Source organism: Moschus berezovskii, chromosome 21 (genome assembly GCF_049115385.1).
Source record: "Moschus berezovskii isolate FMDL1 chromosome 21, NW_MosBer_1.0, whole genome shotgun sequence".
NCBI lineage: Eukaryota > Metazoa > Chordata > Mammalia > Artiodactyla > Moschidae > Moschus > Moschus berezovskii.
In genome coordinates, this window is record NC_142480.1 from 39,276,896 (window position 1) to 39,291,367 (window position 14,472).

Below are 14,472 nucleotides of genomic sequence, written 5' to 3' on the forward strand. Positions count from 1 at the left end.
ATATTAAGTTCCCCCGGTACTTTTCAATTTTGTACCATGTGCTCGCATTGCCTTTTTGAAACAAGATGCCTGCCTGACATTCGCTGGAGGCACAGGGAATATTGTGTACATCAGAAAGGGCAAGGCTGTTAAATTTTTTCATTGAAAAATGTCCCGGAAAAATCGTGCCAGCAAAACCTTCCCCCAAATCTCCTGTGATTACACCACCCACCCCCCTGCCAAGAGAACACAGCTCTTTTTCTGTGGGTCTTTCTTACGAGTGTCCTCTTCCAATCCCTCCTTTCACAGCCCCATCCCTGAGAGGAAGAAGCGTGGCCCTGAGTGGAGGCAGAGTGGTGGGGAGAGCGAAGAGATGTGGGGAGTATCTTTCCTTCTCATCAGCAGCTGACCGGCTGCATGATCTCACACCACAGCTGTAGCCACTTGAAAACTGCCAGCCGATAGACCTCAGCTCACGGCTTAGAGCCGCGCCTGCTTGCCAGAGCACCAGGCTTACCACCTCCAGGCAGCAGCGGCTGCTCCAGGGTGGGGCTCTCACCCTCCCCCAGGGAACAGCACACACTGGCTGCCGACGCCAGAGCCCCAGATGCCCACGGGGGAATGGCACAGGTCCCTGTGCTCTTGGGCTCTGCCCTTGATGGATGTCCCATTCTACATTCAATACTCCATAAAGAAGGGCAATGGAAGAAGGGAGGGGCCCCTTCTTCTCTGAAAATTTACCCTTGTTGAAATCTGTGACGGGAAAGCAGAAGCACATGAAGTGTAAGTGACTTGCCCAAGCTCACACTGCTTGAGTGTGGAAGAGGCAGGATGCAACCCAATTCTAGGTGGGATCATGAGTCCAGCCCTCTCACTAAAGGACAGGAACTCCAAGGCCACCAGGGAGGTCACAGAGACATCGGCAAAGGGTCTGTGCCCTTCTCTGCTGCCTTCCTTGACCCTTTTGTTGTTGTTCAGTCTCTCAGTTGTGTCCAACTCTTTGCAGACCCCATGGATCGCTACATGCCAGGCTTCCCTGACTTTCACGGTCTCCCGGAGTTTGCCCAAGTTCATGTCCATTGAATTGGTGATGCCATCCAACCATCTCATCCTCTGCTGCTCTATTCTGCTTTCTCCTTCAATCTCTCCTAGCATCAGGGTCTTTTCTAATGAGTTCGCTCTTCACATCAGATGGAACTTCAGCATCAGTCCTTCTAATGAGTATTCAGGGTTGATTTCCTTTAGGATTGATTGGTTTGATCTCTTGTAGTTCAAGGGACTCTCAAGAGTCCTCTCCAGCACCACAATAGCAATTTCTCATTAAAGCTCTTTGAATTTTCGTTTTCTTGGCTATAAGAAGGGACCACTAACACACATCTAAAAGATTTTGACGAGGATTGTTTGCTGAAGACAGTAGTGCTTCTGGCACATATGTCTCAACAAATATGAGTGCCCTTCTTCCTTCTCTTTGGCTTATCCTGAAACCTCACAGATTGCTTGAGGCTCAGTCAAGAACACTGCCCTCCCTCCAGAAGCCTCAGGTTTTGAAAAAATCCCTGGGCAGGCCTGGGAGCTAGGCTCTGCATCCTGGATGCTTCTGCCCTGAAACCCAGATCCAGATTCGCTTGGCTTGCCATCCTAACTCAAAGCAGCGAGTGCAAAAGTTGGGTTAACTTCTCCTGTTATTACCATTTCCAGGACTGTCTTCCCAAGTAAATTCTGAACAATTTTCAAAAAAAAAAAAGAGAGATGAAAATGCTCTGTCATCTTGAGCCTCTGACTCCTCAAAGGCAGGGCTAAGTGGGTTCTCTGGCAGATTGACTTGCATTAGCACATCTGGGATTCTGCTCAGCCCCCCATATCTGCCTCTCTTCCCCCACCCCCACCTCCCATCATGATCTAAATAAGCAACTGGATCTGTTACTGAATGGGATGGCTTCTACCTGTGTTTCTAAGACAAGTGTTCCTGGCGGAAGTCCCAGGCCTGGCTCCTGGCCCCAGAGCTCTCCTTTCTTAATGATGGAGCCAGCTCTCATCGTGGGCTCAGCCCCTCTTCAGCCTCTGAGACTGAGGTTGTCAATGGTTGGTACCAATGGAAGGAGCCCGAGGCTGCTACTTACCTTGGTGGCTTAACTTCAGATCATCCTTGCTACGGGCCTCACTGTGACCTCCCACCTGGAGTGTTACCGCTACTGTGTCAGGTCCCATAGCATCCTGCAGCTGCTCACTTGGCTAGACTTCCCTTGTTGCCTGTAACAGTTGGGCCTGCTGTCAGCTTCCCTGAGCCATCCTCATTCTCTCTCTCATCTGCTAACGTCTGCTCTGTGCAGTTACTGGGCATGGAAATTTGGAGATGAAGGAGATACAGCCCCTGGTCCCCTAAGTCCCCGGGACTAGCAAAAGAGACAGGCATTAATGAGACATTAATGAGGGTGGCCGGTGCTCTGTTGGAGCAAGGCACAAGGGACTCTGGCAAAAAAAAAAAAACAAATAAGGGAAGAAGCACTGAAGTTCTCTCAGAGAAGTCAAGGGTGGTATTCCAGTTATTTCTTGCTCCAAAACAAACCACTCTAAAATTTAGTGGCACAAAAATCCACGCGCGTTTACAGATTACAGAGGTCGGGAATTTGGACAGAGTGCTGTGAGGCTAACACTTCCCTGTTCTATGATACCTTGGGCTTCAGCTGGGGTGACTCTAAAGGCTGGACGTGACCTGAAGATTGGGTGTCTGGGCTGGGCTGGCTGAAGAATGGGCTCAGCTGGGACTGTTGACCAGAGCACCTACTTGTGGCTTCTCCAGCATGGTGGTCTCAGGGTAGTTGAGCTTTTTACATGGTGTCTCAGGGGTTCCAGAGTGAGTGTTTTCAGTGAACAAAGTGGAAGCTTTATAGACTTTTATGACCTAGTCTCAAAAGGAATGCAGTATTACTCCCAACATGTTCTATGGGTCAAGCAGTCATAAGATGGGTCATAGAATCCACTTCTTCGTGGGAGGGGAAGCAAAAAAAAAAAATTGTAGCTGTGTCTCAGACTGCTACAGAAGGTCTTCTGGAAGAGACACTCTTTGAGCTAAATTTTAAAGGCAGAGTAGAAATTTGCCAGACAAAGTGGGGAGGGTGTCCCAGACTGAGATATCAGCATATGCAAAGGCCCAGGGGTACAAGAGTGGGTTGTATTACATGAAATAAATCAGATTTCCTAGGAGCTCAGCAAGATATCCTGCCTGTCTCTCACCAAGCAGTTATCCTATGCTGGTCCTCCCCAGACTGCCAGGGCCCACTGTGCCCCAGAGTTCAGACACCAGCTCCCCAGCTGAGGGCTCGTCTCAATCAGGGATTTAAATGGCATATCTACATCCCCGTGGTCCCATCTGGCTCCCAGGCCGTTGTGAGCGTGCAGGGAGATGCCACCTGGAAGAGGCCTGAATACAGTCTAGCCATTCGCGCCACATGCATGTTCTCGTCTTCAGCTCTTGATTTAGAAGCCCTTGCAGCTGAGCCAAAGCTTTCTTGGTTTGGTTTCTTAAAGCACTGAAGGCTCTGTGTCTGTTGGCTTGAATCCCAGCAATTCTTTCCATAATGGTTTTTCCTTTTGATAGTAGGCATAAAAACTCAGACTAGATTAAACAAAAAGGGGAAATTATTGGTTCTTGTAACTAAAATGTTCTAGAAGTGAACTGTGGAGTTTAAAAAGTATCAGAATTCTATCTCTTCCTCTAAGCTTCTTAACTGTACATTTTTCTGTGTTGACCATTTTCAGGCAGCATCTCCACAAAAGTAATGACCATTGGCTTGAAAACTCTAGGCTTAACAAATTCTGAGAGCCAGAAAACCCAGCCAAAAGAGGGTTCCTCTTTCCTGGGCCCCCTTCCTTCCCAAACAGGGTTATGACTGGCCCAGCTCCGATCACATGCCCCTTCCCAGAACCAATCACCGGGGCCATGAACATGCAGTATTCTGACTAGCTATGACTGAATCAAGCTAAGTAGGGGTTAAGGGTTACCCCTGCAGTAACCACATAGAATCACTTCATTTCAAAAAGTAAGGTTTCTTTAATTAGAATGGAAAAGGAAAATGTGAAGGGCAGGCAAAATTTAGCAGCTATGGTCCCAGGGCCACTAGAACAGTTGCCCAGTTTGTGTACTGTGCAAGGGAGGATGGGGTGCCTTCTGTATTTGCCCAGAGAGCATTTATTTTTCTAATTCATGCAAAAGTGGACATGTGGACTACTGCCAGGCTTTGCAAAGTCGACCACACACTCCATTTCCCAGTGTTTCAATACTGCCTGGAAAATCCCTCCTCCTTCTTCATGTCCTTGTTCAAATGCCTTCTCCCCACCCTGAACTGACTGTGATGAATCATGAGTTTCCCATGTGTGCTAAGCTGCTTCAGTCATGTCCAACTCTTTGTGACCCCATGGACTGTAACCCATCAGGCTCCTTTGTCCATGGGATTCTATAGGCAAGAATACTGGAGTGGGCTGCCATTTCCTACTCCAAGGGATCTTCCCAACCTGAATTCCCCACAGGCTCTCAGAATTATGGCTTCTGCCTCAGTCAGGGTCATACAGTTGAACAGTTTTGTTTCCTCATCTGTATCTCCTCACCTGGCCAAAGACGGGCTCCAGGAAAACGGGGAGTGGGTGTGAGCTCCCCTCTCTGGCTGGCAGGAGGGCTGCACAGGTGGGATCTGTTCAGTGGATGGGAAGAGACCAGAACAATCCTCCTAGCTGCCTAGCCTCTCTCCTAGCTGTGGCTGCAGAAGCCAATTGTTGTACTGTGGTTATAAAATGACTGTTGGACTGATCCGTGCATCTTCTATCTCCCCTCTCCTAGCCCCTGGAAACCTTGCCCAAAGGAAAGGGCCTTGAATGGTGCGTTCACAGGGCCACCACCCAAGGCAGGGGCTCCAGAAATCTAGCACCTTTCTCCAGGAGGCCTCTGAGGAAGAGAAGGTGGCTGGGCTCCATCGGGGTCTCACTGAGGACTGCCAGGCCACTGCTCCAGGGCTCAGCTCTAGCTCCTGATTAAAACCAGATCCAGGAGCTTGGAACCTTTGGTGAAACTAGATACCTATCGATGGAGGTAAAGGAAATATACTGTGGGAGGGAGGGAATCTGGCCAGCAGCCCAGCAGCCCTGGGCTGGGCAGCAGGTTGAGCTTTCCTTCTGAAAGGTCCCCAGGAGCCCTTGCTATGTGAGGTGATGACAGCTCTAAGAAACTGGAGACTAGAGGAACACACCCACTGCTCTGTCACTTGCTTCCCACTTCTTCTCTTTGTCTGCTTTTTTTCTTCAGATAGAAGGCCTGGGTTCAAACCCACTACCAACTTTTATCCATTTGGGGTAAAGTTATTTAACCTCTCTGAGCCTCAGTTTTATCATCTGTAAAATGGGGATAAAAATTGTACCAACTTGATTAGTTTATTATAGGATTAAAAGTGATACTCCCTGAAAAGTGCTTTGCACAGAACTTGGGACAGCATGTGTCCTGTCAGTCACTTCAGTTGTGTCCGACTCTGTGACCCTATGGACTGTAGCCCACCAGGCTCCTCTGTCCATGGGATTCTCCAGGCAAGAATACTGGAGTAGATTGCCATTTCCTTCTCCATGGGATCTTCCAGACCCAGGATCGAACCCGAGTCTCAAGTCTCCTGCATTGGCGGGAGGGTTCTTTACCACTAGGACCACCTGGGATGCCTTGGGACATAATAAACCCTTATTAAATGTCAGTTATTGTTATACTGTCTTTTTTTTTTCCTATGAGAAGCCATTTGGTATCATTAAACTATAAACACTATTTTGTAGTCCTTGAAGAGCTCTCATTTTCCTAGGCCCTGGGCTTGGGGCACATTCCTCCCCCACAGCAGGACACCTGGCTTCTGACTTTGCCTTCTCACCCCAGCACATAGTGGAGGCGACAGGCTGAGAGGGCTGAAGGTAGGCTAAGAACCTGCATGAGCTTCTAGGGGCTTCCTTGGGTGGGAGATGGGCCTGGGGGTTGGCCCGGTGCTGAGGTGTGGGGGCTTACCCTGTGCTCTTGGCCAATGACTTCTGTGGAGGAACCGCCTGTGCCCCTCAGGTTGCAATGGAACTGATGCCCCAAGGTGGCCCAGAGACCCCTCAGCCTGAGGGCAAGACAGGAGCCGGGATGCAGAGCAACCCCAACTCCGAGGGAGCCTCCCCGGAGCCCTGTACCGCCCCCGCTGGCGCCGTGAAGCTGCACAAGAAGCTGGAGCTGAACCCCAAGGAGACTCAGGACATTAAAGCTCTTCAGAAAAACTCCGAACAATCTGCCAAGCTCGTAAAATAGAAGAGGATCACCCTGGAATCTACTCAGGCTGCTGTGGGGCTCACCCTAGGGGTTCTCTTTGGGAAGGTGTTCAGCTAAATGACAATCTGCCATTTCGAGGCTTTGAGGCTCAGTTTCAAGGACATGTATAAGCTGTGGCCCCTGCTGCAGAGATGGGTAGAGGAAACAGACAAGAATGAGAATCTGCAGGAGATACGCAAGGCAGAAACCCTCATGCAGGCCTGGAAGAGAAAGCAGACGAGTATGGAGAGTTGAGTGAGAGGCAACCTGGACAGCAACAGGAAGAACAGAGGCTTCCTGCAGTGCCCGAAGCCCACCTTGCAGCAGCCTAGTGGCCCAGCATTTTGGGCTTGAGAAGGATGTGGTTCTACAGCCATCGCCAGAAGGACTAACAATCAAGCAATGACTGTTCATTCCCAAGGAGAGGATTTTGAGGTTGCTGCAAAATCCTTGAGGTCTCTTTTGCACCAATACCCTTTCCTGTGGTGTAGGGCCCCATTTTGGTATCCAAGGCTATGGGGGCCCTCACTTCACTAGTCTATACTCCTTGGCCCCATTCCCTGAGGCCTTTCCCCCAGGAGTCTGTCACTGCTCTGGGCTCTCCCGTGCATTCAAACCGCAGGGCCTGCCCTTGCTAGGAATGGGGGGCAGAGGAACAGGAGAGCTAGGGAGAGAACCCTGTGGGTTTGTACTGGGGGGTGGGGGATTAAGTTCTTCATTCACTAAGAGAGGAACTGGGAACACAAAGGGTTTGGGGGCAGGGAGTTTGGGGGAAACTGGTTGAAGGGAAGGTGAAGTTCAGTGATGCTCTTGATTTTAATCCCCACATCAGTCATCACTATGTTCTTCAATAAAGAAGCCTGGGACCTAAAAAAATGAACACAATCTCTGGTGATCACAGTAAGGGAAACATTTCGTGTCACCAGTGGTAGAAAAAGCATTGGCTCTGGGGTCAGACAGCCCAGGATTGTAATCCCAGCTCTGCCATTTACAAACTGGGTAACTCACTGCAAGGACTTAACTTTTCTAAACCTCAGTGCTCCCACCTGTGAAATGGGACACCGGTATTACCTGACCTGCCTACATCGCAAGACTGCTGTGCACGTCACAAAGGATACATGTGTGAAGTGGTACTGGAAACTGTACACAGCCATCCACCTCGGTCATCGTTATCTCTGCTTCCAACATTGTGGCTTTTTGCTGTCTTCTTTTTTCTCTTCTTTGGTCCATCTCTTCCTTTCCCCAAAGTCTTGAGTCAAAAAACTTCATGGGGTCATAGTGTTAGGAGTCAGGGGACCTTTGTGATCATAGGTTCAGTTTTTCTATTAGAAATCACTTGGGGAAACACAAAGAAATTCAGATTCCTAGGCTCTATCCCAAGCCTCGACAAGAATTAGGATTTCTTACATTTTAAATGAAAATTTGCTTTAAATTACAAAAGTAATACATACTCTTTCTAAATGAATTTCAGCAATACAGAAATAATGAGAGTTAAAAACAGCCAATTCTCAGAGGCAACTGCTATTGAGCAGTTTGGTGTGTGTCCTCGAGGGTTTTGTATTTGTCCTGAGAAGAGCTGACCGTGTAGTTTTTGTTTTTCCCATTAAACAAGATCGTCACTCATCTTTAAAAACGATATAGCTTGGACAGCTCTTCACATCAGCACACATGCCTGCGCCTCATTCTCCTTGACAGCTGCAGAGAATTGCATGCTGTGGTCTACTGTGATTGATTTAACCATTTCTCTGTTGGACATTTTGGATCCCTCCTTGTGACTCATATGCAGCCAGTCCAGCCTCTGTTCACATTTGGCAACCTCTGCTTTGCACAGATGGGGAGTGAGAGCCTCAGGGAAGGGTTGTCAAGAACAAGAGCAACTTATTCACAAAGCAAATTAGCGGCGAAGCCAGGCTTACAGTTAGGATCCTCTCCTGTGCTCTCTGCATTGAACTATATCATTACAGTTATTATTTTTTTAATGACCAAGGGAACTTAATATTTTTCTGAACCTATTCCTGATAGGAAGAGAAAACAAAAAAAAAAACTCAGTGTTAATTTTGTTTTGTATATTTCTGAGAATTGGGTTTACCCCCAAACTTTCCCAGAGTTTTCACATTATGTTCTTTGTAAAAGTCCATGATTCAATGATTTTTTCTTGCACATTGTTTGCAAAGCCAATTTTTTTTAATGCTACAATCCCCAAATCTCACTTCCCCTGAGTATGACTATTCTTGGAGACCCTGATAAAATTCCACTTTAGGGACCCCCAGGCCCTACCCTTCACTCACCATAATTGATGAGTTTTCCTCTCCTGGAAACAAATGGAATTATACAATTGTGACTGTCATCTATTTTCTTATTAAGTAAATTTCTCCAAGTCCTGTAGGTAACTTTCCCAGAAAGATAAATTACCCAATTGTAACAAATATGACGCATAATATTTGCGGAACCCTTGTGAGAATTTGCCCTTTGCCCAGAAATTGTGCTTAATTTTCCTACAAAAGAATGGAACATCAATCCTGCCTCCCATGGAGTAAAGAGAGGTTTGATTGGAAGTGCACACTGCCCATCAAGTCACATGCTCTTTAAAGCAGATGCCCTCAGAGCTTGGTGCTGAATTGCATACAGATGTTTCCCAATCTACTTCCTCTACTACAAAGGGGTTGGTCAGAAACTACTCAGATTTCTGAGTAAAAAGGATGAGATGTCATTATCAGAAAACTGACCACAGACAGCGTTGGTAACATCTGAATGTTGTTTAGCACTGTCTTGGGCAAAAGATAAAGGGAACAGAGGACTACAGAGTTACTCTTCTGTCTAGTACTTGCCTCTTGGGTCCTAGAACTCTGGCTTCCGAACTAGACCCCTCCCCTGGCTCCTAAACTGTGTCTTCTATTGATAAACCCATTGCCTTCCAGAAGGACTGGACTTCTTGAAGAAATGGGTGATTCCAGGTCTGGAGCAGGAAACACACAGAATGAGCCTGGAACATCATGTCATACCAAACAGCAAGGAGTTTAAAAAGATGACCAGGGCTCTCCTGAAGGACTCAAGAGTCAATTTGAAAAGGCTCTCACTGGACAAAGATGGGCCACTTTCAACATCTATAAGGATAGCAACTGCAATGAATTAAAACACATCAACTATGTTTAGATCTACAAATTCACAGTGACTTTCCAAAAGAAAGCAAAAACAGGGACTTCCCTGGTAGTCCATGGGACACTTTGAATGCTTTGAATGCAGGGGGCACTGGTATGATCCCTGGTTAGGAACTAAGATTCCACATGTTGCATGGTGTGGCAAAAAACAAACCAAACAACAGACAAACAAACAAAAAACTCATCAAAAGTACATTGCTCTCTTTTAAAGGATGTCAAGAGGACCAATACATTATTTTGAAAACTAGTAAATACAGGGCAAGAATCAAACATTGAGTCTGCCTTTCCTATATAAGGGCTTCCCTGGTGGCTCAGACGGTAAAGAATCCGCCTGCGATGTGGTAGACCTGGGTTCAATCCCTGAGTTGGGAAGATTCCCCTGGAGGAGGGAATGGCTACCCACTCCAGTATTCTGGCCTGGAGAATTCCATTGACAGAGGAGCCTGGCTTGCTACAGTACATGGGTTCACAAAGAGTCAGACTTGACTGACTGACTTTCACTTTCTATATAAACTATGCCTCATGATAATCACATAGTAGATGAGAGGTATTATCTTTTAATGGAAATATTCCAGCTCACAAGTCAAGAAACAATGATTGAAGTAGAGTAGCCCCAGGTTTCAACCTCTCGTGAAACCATGACTCTAGGCAATGGTCACTGCTGCTGCTGCTAAGTCACTTCAGTTGTGTCCGACTCTGTGCGACCCCACAGACGGCAGCCCACCAGGACCCTCTGTCCCTGGGATTCTCCAGGCAAGAACCCTGGAGTGGGTTGCCATTTCCTTCTCCAATGCGTGAAAGTGAAAGTGAAGTCGCTCAGTTGTGTCCGACTAGTAGCGACCCCATGGACTGCAGCCCACCAGGCTCCTATGTCCATGGGATTTTCTAGGCAAGAGTACTGGAGTGGGGTGCCATTGCCTTCTCCGAGGCAATGGTCACTAGTGGCTAACATCACAGAGAGGCAGACAGGCATCACGAGTCCACTGAGTGACATACAGCAGACCCATGACCTCTGCAGTATTCTTGCCAAGAAAACCAAACCTGAATCCAAATGAGCTTGTGGCTCTAATTACCACTTCTCAAGAAATACAGGAGAAACAAAACATGTTAAACAACACCGTGGAAATGTAATCATCAAAATTTAGACTATAGGAAAATTTCAAGACAAACAACCTGTTTCTCCCACAAATTCACTGTAAAAAAAAATCAGATGAGGTAGAGAGGAATTTACAGATTCAAAGAGACTTAAGAGAAGTATCAGTCAGTCACAAAGTATGGCTATTTCAATCCTAATTTGAACAAATATGAAGAAAAAAATTATGAGACTGGAAACTCTGAACACTGACAAGATATTTGATGATATTAGGAATTATTTTTAATTTCCAAAATGTGAGAATGATACTGTAGTTACTTTTAAGGTAATGATTAACATCTAGAGACAATACACTGAAATACTTGTAAGTAGAATCTTAAAATGTCTGGAATCTGCTTCAAAATAATCCAGGAGAGGAGATCTAGGTGAAACAAGACGGGACACAATGGTTGTTGAAGGTGGGTGGTGGGCATATGGGGAATCATTATACAATTCTATTTTTGTGTATGCTAGAGATTTTCTATAATAAAGAGTTAAAAAAAAAAAACACATCTCAATCCAGAGAAAGAAGTCTTTCTGAACTTGACAAGCACCTACAATGATGACCCTGGGCAAATCATTTCTCCTCTGAGTTTCATCTCTTCACGGTTGAGCGCGCTTACAAGCAAAGCAGCCCTGATGAGTTGGGATAAGCACAACTGTCCAACCAATTTAAGGGTTTTCAGTCAGAGAAGACTTCAAATCTACTCTGACCCACATTTATCTGGCCATCGGGGACTTTGTAAAGATTAATTTTTCACCCAGTGACATACTGCTTTTCTTTTAGCTTAGAGGAGATGGTTTGCTGGACATTGGGGAGGCCAGATATAGATGCAAGAGACATTTTTTAGAAGATCCAAGGAATTTCTGGACACAATTGAGCTTTAAAGTAAAGGAGGGAAGAGCCCTGGTGTGTATTCCCAGAGGACAGATGGCTCTGAAAGCAGTGGGTGGGGTTGGACTGGTGGTGCGAAAGGCTGCATTGGCAGGCTGGTTGCCCTACATTTTCTTGAAAACATCCGCTGTTCACTTGGAAATGTTGGCTGCCATGATGAGGAGAAGATGAAGTAAAAGGGAATCTGAGGGACTTCCTGGGGTCCAGTGGCTAAGACTCCAGCGTTCCCAGTGCAGAGGGCCTGGGTTCAATCCCTGGTCAGGGAACCAGATCCCATATACTGCAACTAAGAGTCCCCAATGAAGATCGAAGATCCCACCTATTGCAACTCAGACCAGTGCAGTCAAATAAATAAAATTTAAACATTTTAAAAATAAAAAAGGGAATTAAGAAAGATATTACAATATACACAGAATCTTAACTGCCACAGAATATTTTGACATTATTTTTTCCTTTGAGCAAGATGGCACATTGTCTAGTTCCATAGCACTGGTAGTCATCATCAAGACAAGACTCCCTAGAAATCTGCAATCCAGACAGGCCCCTGTCCTTTCCATCACCTCAGTGTATCAGTTTGAAATGCTTTTACTTGCAAGTACGGAAACCACTGAATTAACAGGTTTGAACACACAAGGGCTTTTTTTCTTTTTTTTAGATCACATAGCAATACATCCAAAGAGAGGTAGGGGTTGTACTATCTCAATGAGTCTGAGCTGACAGCTCCTTTCCTCATGGTTATAAGATGGTTGCACCAGCTCCAGGCATCACAATCACATACCATATTGAGAGGCAGTAAGATGTTACCTTCTCAGGCTCTCCTCTCTCATCAGGAAGGAAAAGTCTTTCCCGGAAGACTTCTGGAAGACTTACCTTTATGGTTCATTAGCCAGAATTGGGTCACATGCTCAACGCTAGTTACAATGCAGGCTGGGAAAAAAAGCATTGACTTTCCCAGCCTCTACTGTGGGAGGTGGATGGAAGGGATGCTGGGACAAGCAATCAGTAAGTTTGCGTCTTCCAAGTTTTCCTGCTCCTAAGCAGGGTTTCCTGCACCATTCACACTTTTATTTTAAACGAGTCTTGTGATCTCTATCCCCCTGCCTCTGAGATATAATATGTGTGTATTATATATACTACCTACCTGAGGAATTTCTCACTGTTGGATGGTGTTTGAGTTGAGTACTGCTGTTTGTGCCCATATGTCTGCTTTTCCTTGTAGACATCCATTCAGGAAGGTTTGGATCTTATAAAGAAAAAGTTGGCCCTTCATCAGTCAGATAATCAGCACATGTTTACAGAGTTATTCCCATTTGCCAAGCCCTGTGGTGGGGCAGTAGGGGGTGGTGGGGGGAGGAGGCAGAGATGGTTAAGCAGCCATTCCTGGCCTCAGGGACCACACAGGCTTGTTGGCAGAAAATGTCAGAAACCTAGGAGATGTGGAATGACAACACAGGACCACAACAGAAGACCTTCAAGCACAAGGCAGACTGTAATTGTGAGCCTGATGTGGGTTCAAGAGACATAGAGAGAAGATGCCCTAGAGGAGGTGAATGTGGGCCTTGAAAATATAAAAGATCTGAGAGACTCAGAGGAGTGGGAATCAGGGTCTGGACCCGTGTGGCCACAGGACAGGATTGTGTAGAAATCTCAAAAGCTCTTTTGTTGCTCAGTCACTAAGTTGTGTCTGACATTGCGACCCCATGGACTGTAGCCCGCCAGGCTTCTCTGTCCATGGGGTTTTTCAGGCAAGAATACTGGAGAAGGTTGCCATTTCCTTTTCCAGGGGATTGTCCCCACCCAGGGATGGAACCTGTGTCTCCCATGTCTCCTGTATTATTAGGCAGATTCTCTACCAGAAGCCACCAGGGAAGATAAATATAAAACTTTTAGTACTTTACAAATCTTAGTTCCACTAATCTCCACATCAACCAGGCCAAATGGATTTTATTGTCCTCATTTTACATATCAAGGGACTAAATAATTTGTCCAAGGTTTGCTAGCCAGTATGGAGGATGGCTTAATCAGTTCCTTCCTACCCAGTTCTTTTCCCCCTAGTCTTCCTTTTCTAAAAGGATCTGCCCACTAACCCAGGAGAGGTCACATGTCTTAGACCTGGCCAATCATTGTACTGTGTTTCCCTCAATTGTGATTGGTCCAGGGGTGGTCATATGACCTAAATCAGTTCTATAAAGAAGTCAAAATGGAGTCAGAGATGGAGCGGGTAGAGGGGTTTGCCTCAGATTCTAGGGCCTAAGGCCTAGCTCCTGAAGCTTTTGCTTGAATCCTGAGAGTTTTCCCAGCATTCTTCACAACCAGGTCAGCACTTCCTTAGGGAAAAAAGCAAGCAATAGCTTTATTAAGATAATTCGTATATAATTTATCCATTTAAAATGCGTAATTCAGTGGTTTTTTGTGTGTTTGTAGAGTTGTGCAACTACCACCACATCAATTTTAGAACATTTTCATTACCACTGCCCCCACCCCCACCCCAAAGAAACTTTTTATTCCCATTTCCTCCCATTATGTCCAGCCTTAGGCAACCACCAATCCGCCCTATGTCTGTATGGATTTATCTGTTCTGGACATTTCATAGAAATGGAGGTCCTTTGTTACTGGCTTCTTGCACTTAGCATAATGTTTTCAAGGTTGAACTGTGTTGTCGCAGAGTATGTTCCTTTATGCTGGGGCTGGTTGGGGATGGGTTTCTTGTACTTGCAAACCAAAGGTGTGGCCAGGAGTTGAAGCCAGGTGTGACAGACACTGAAGCCCTCATTCTTTGTTTCACCTGGTGAAACCAAGACATGGAGGGCGCCAGAGAGTTTGACCTTTCTGTCACAGACCATGAGTTTGCTGAGCAGAGGAGTGACATGTTTAGAACAGCATCACAGTGAAGTTATTCTGATGACAGTAGTATTTTGTGTAGGTGTTCATCCTACATGTATGGGTAAATTATATATCATATGTGATGTGTCTGTGAGTTGCTCAGTCATGTCCGACT

The 14,472-nt window shown here is 46.1% G+C and overlaps 1 pseudogene; it reads left to right on the top strand.

The window, feature by feature from the left end:
- The first annotated feature begins 680 nt into the window (after positions 1-680).
- LOC129550070 (POU domain, class 5, transcription factor 1-like) lies at positions 681-6,927 on the top strand (annotated as a pseudogene).
- Positions 6,928-14,472: the final 7,545 nt, after the last annotated feature.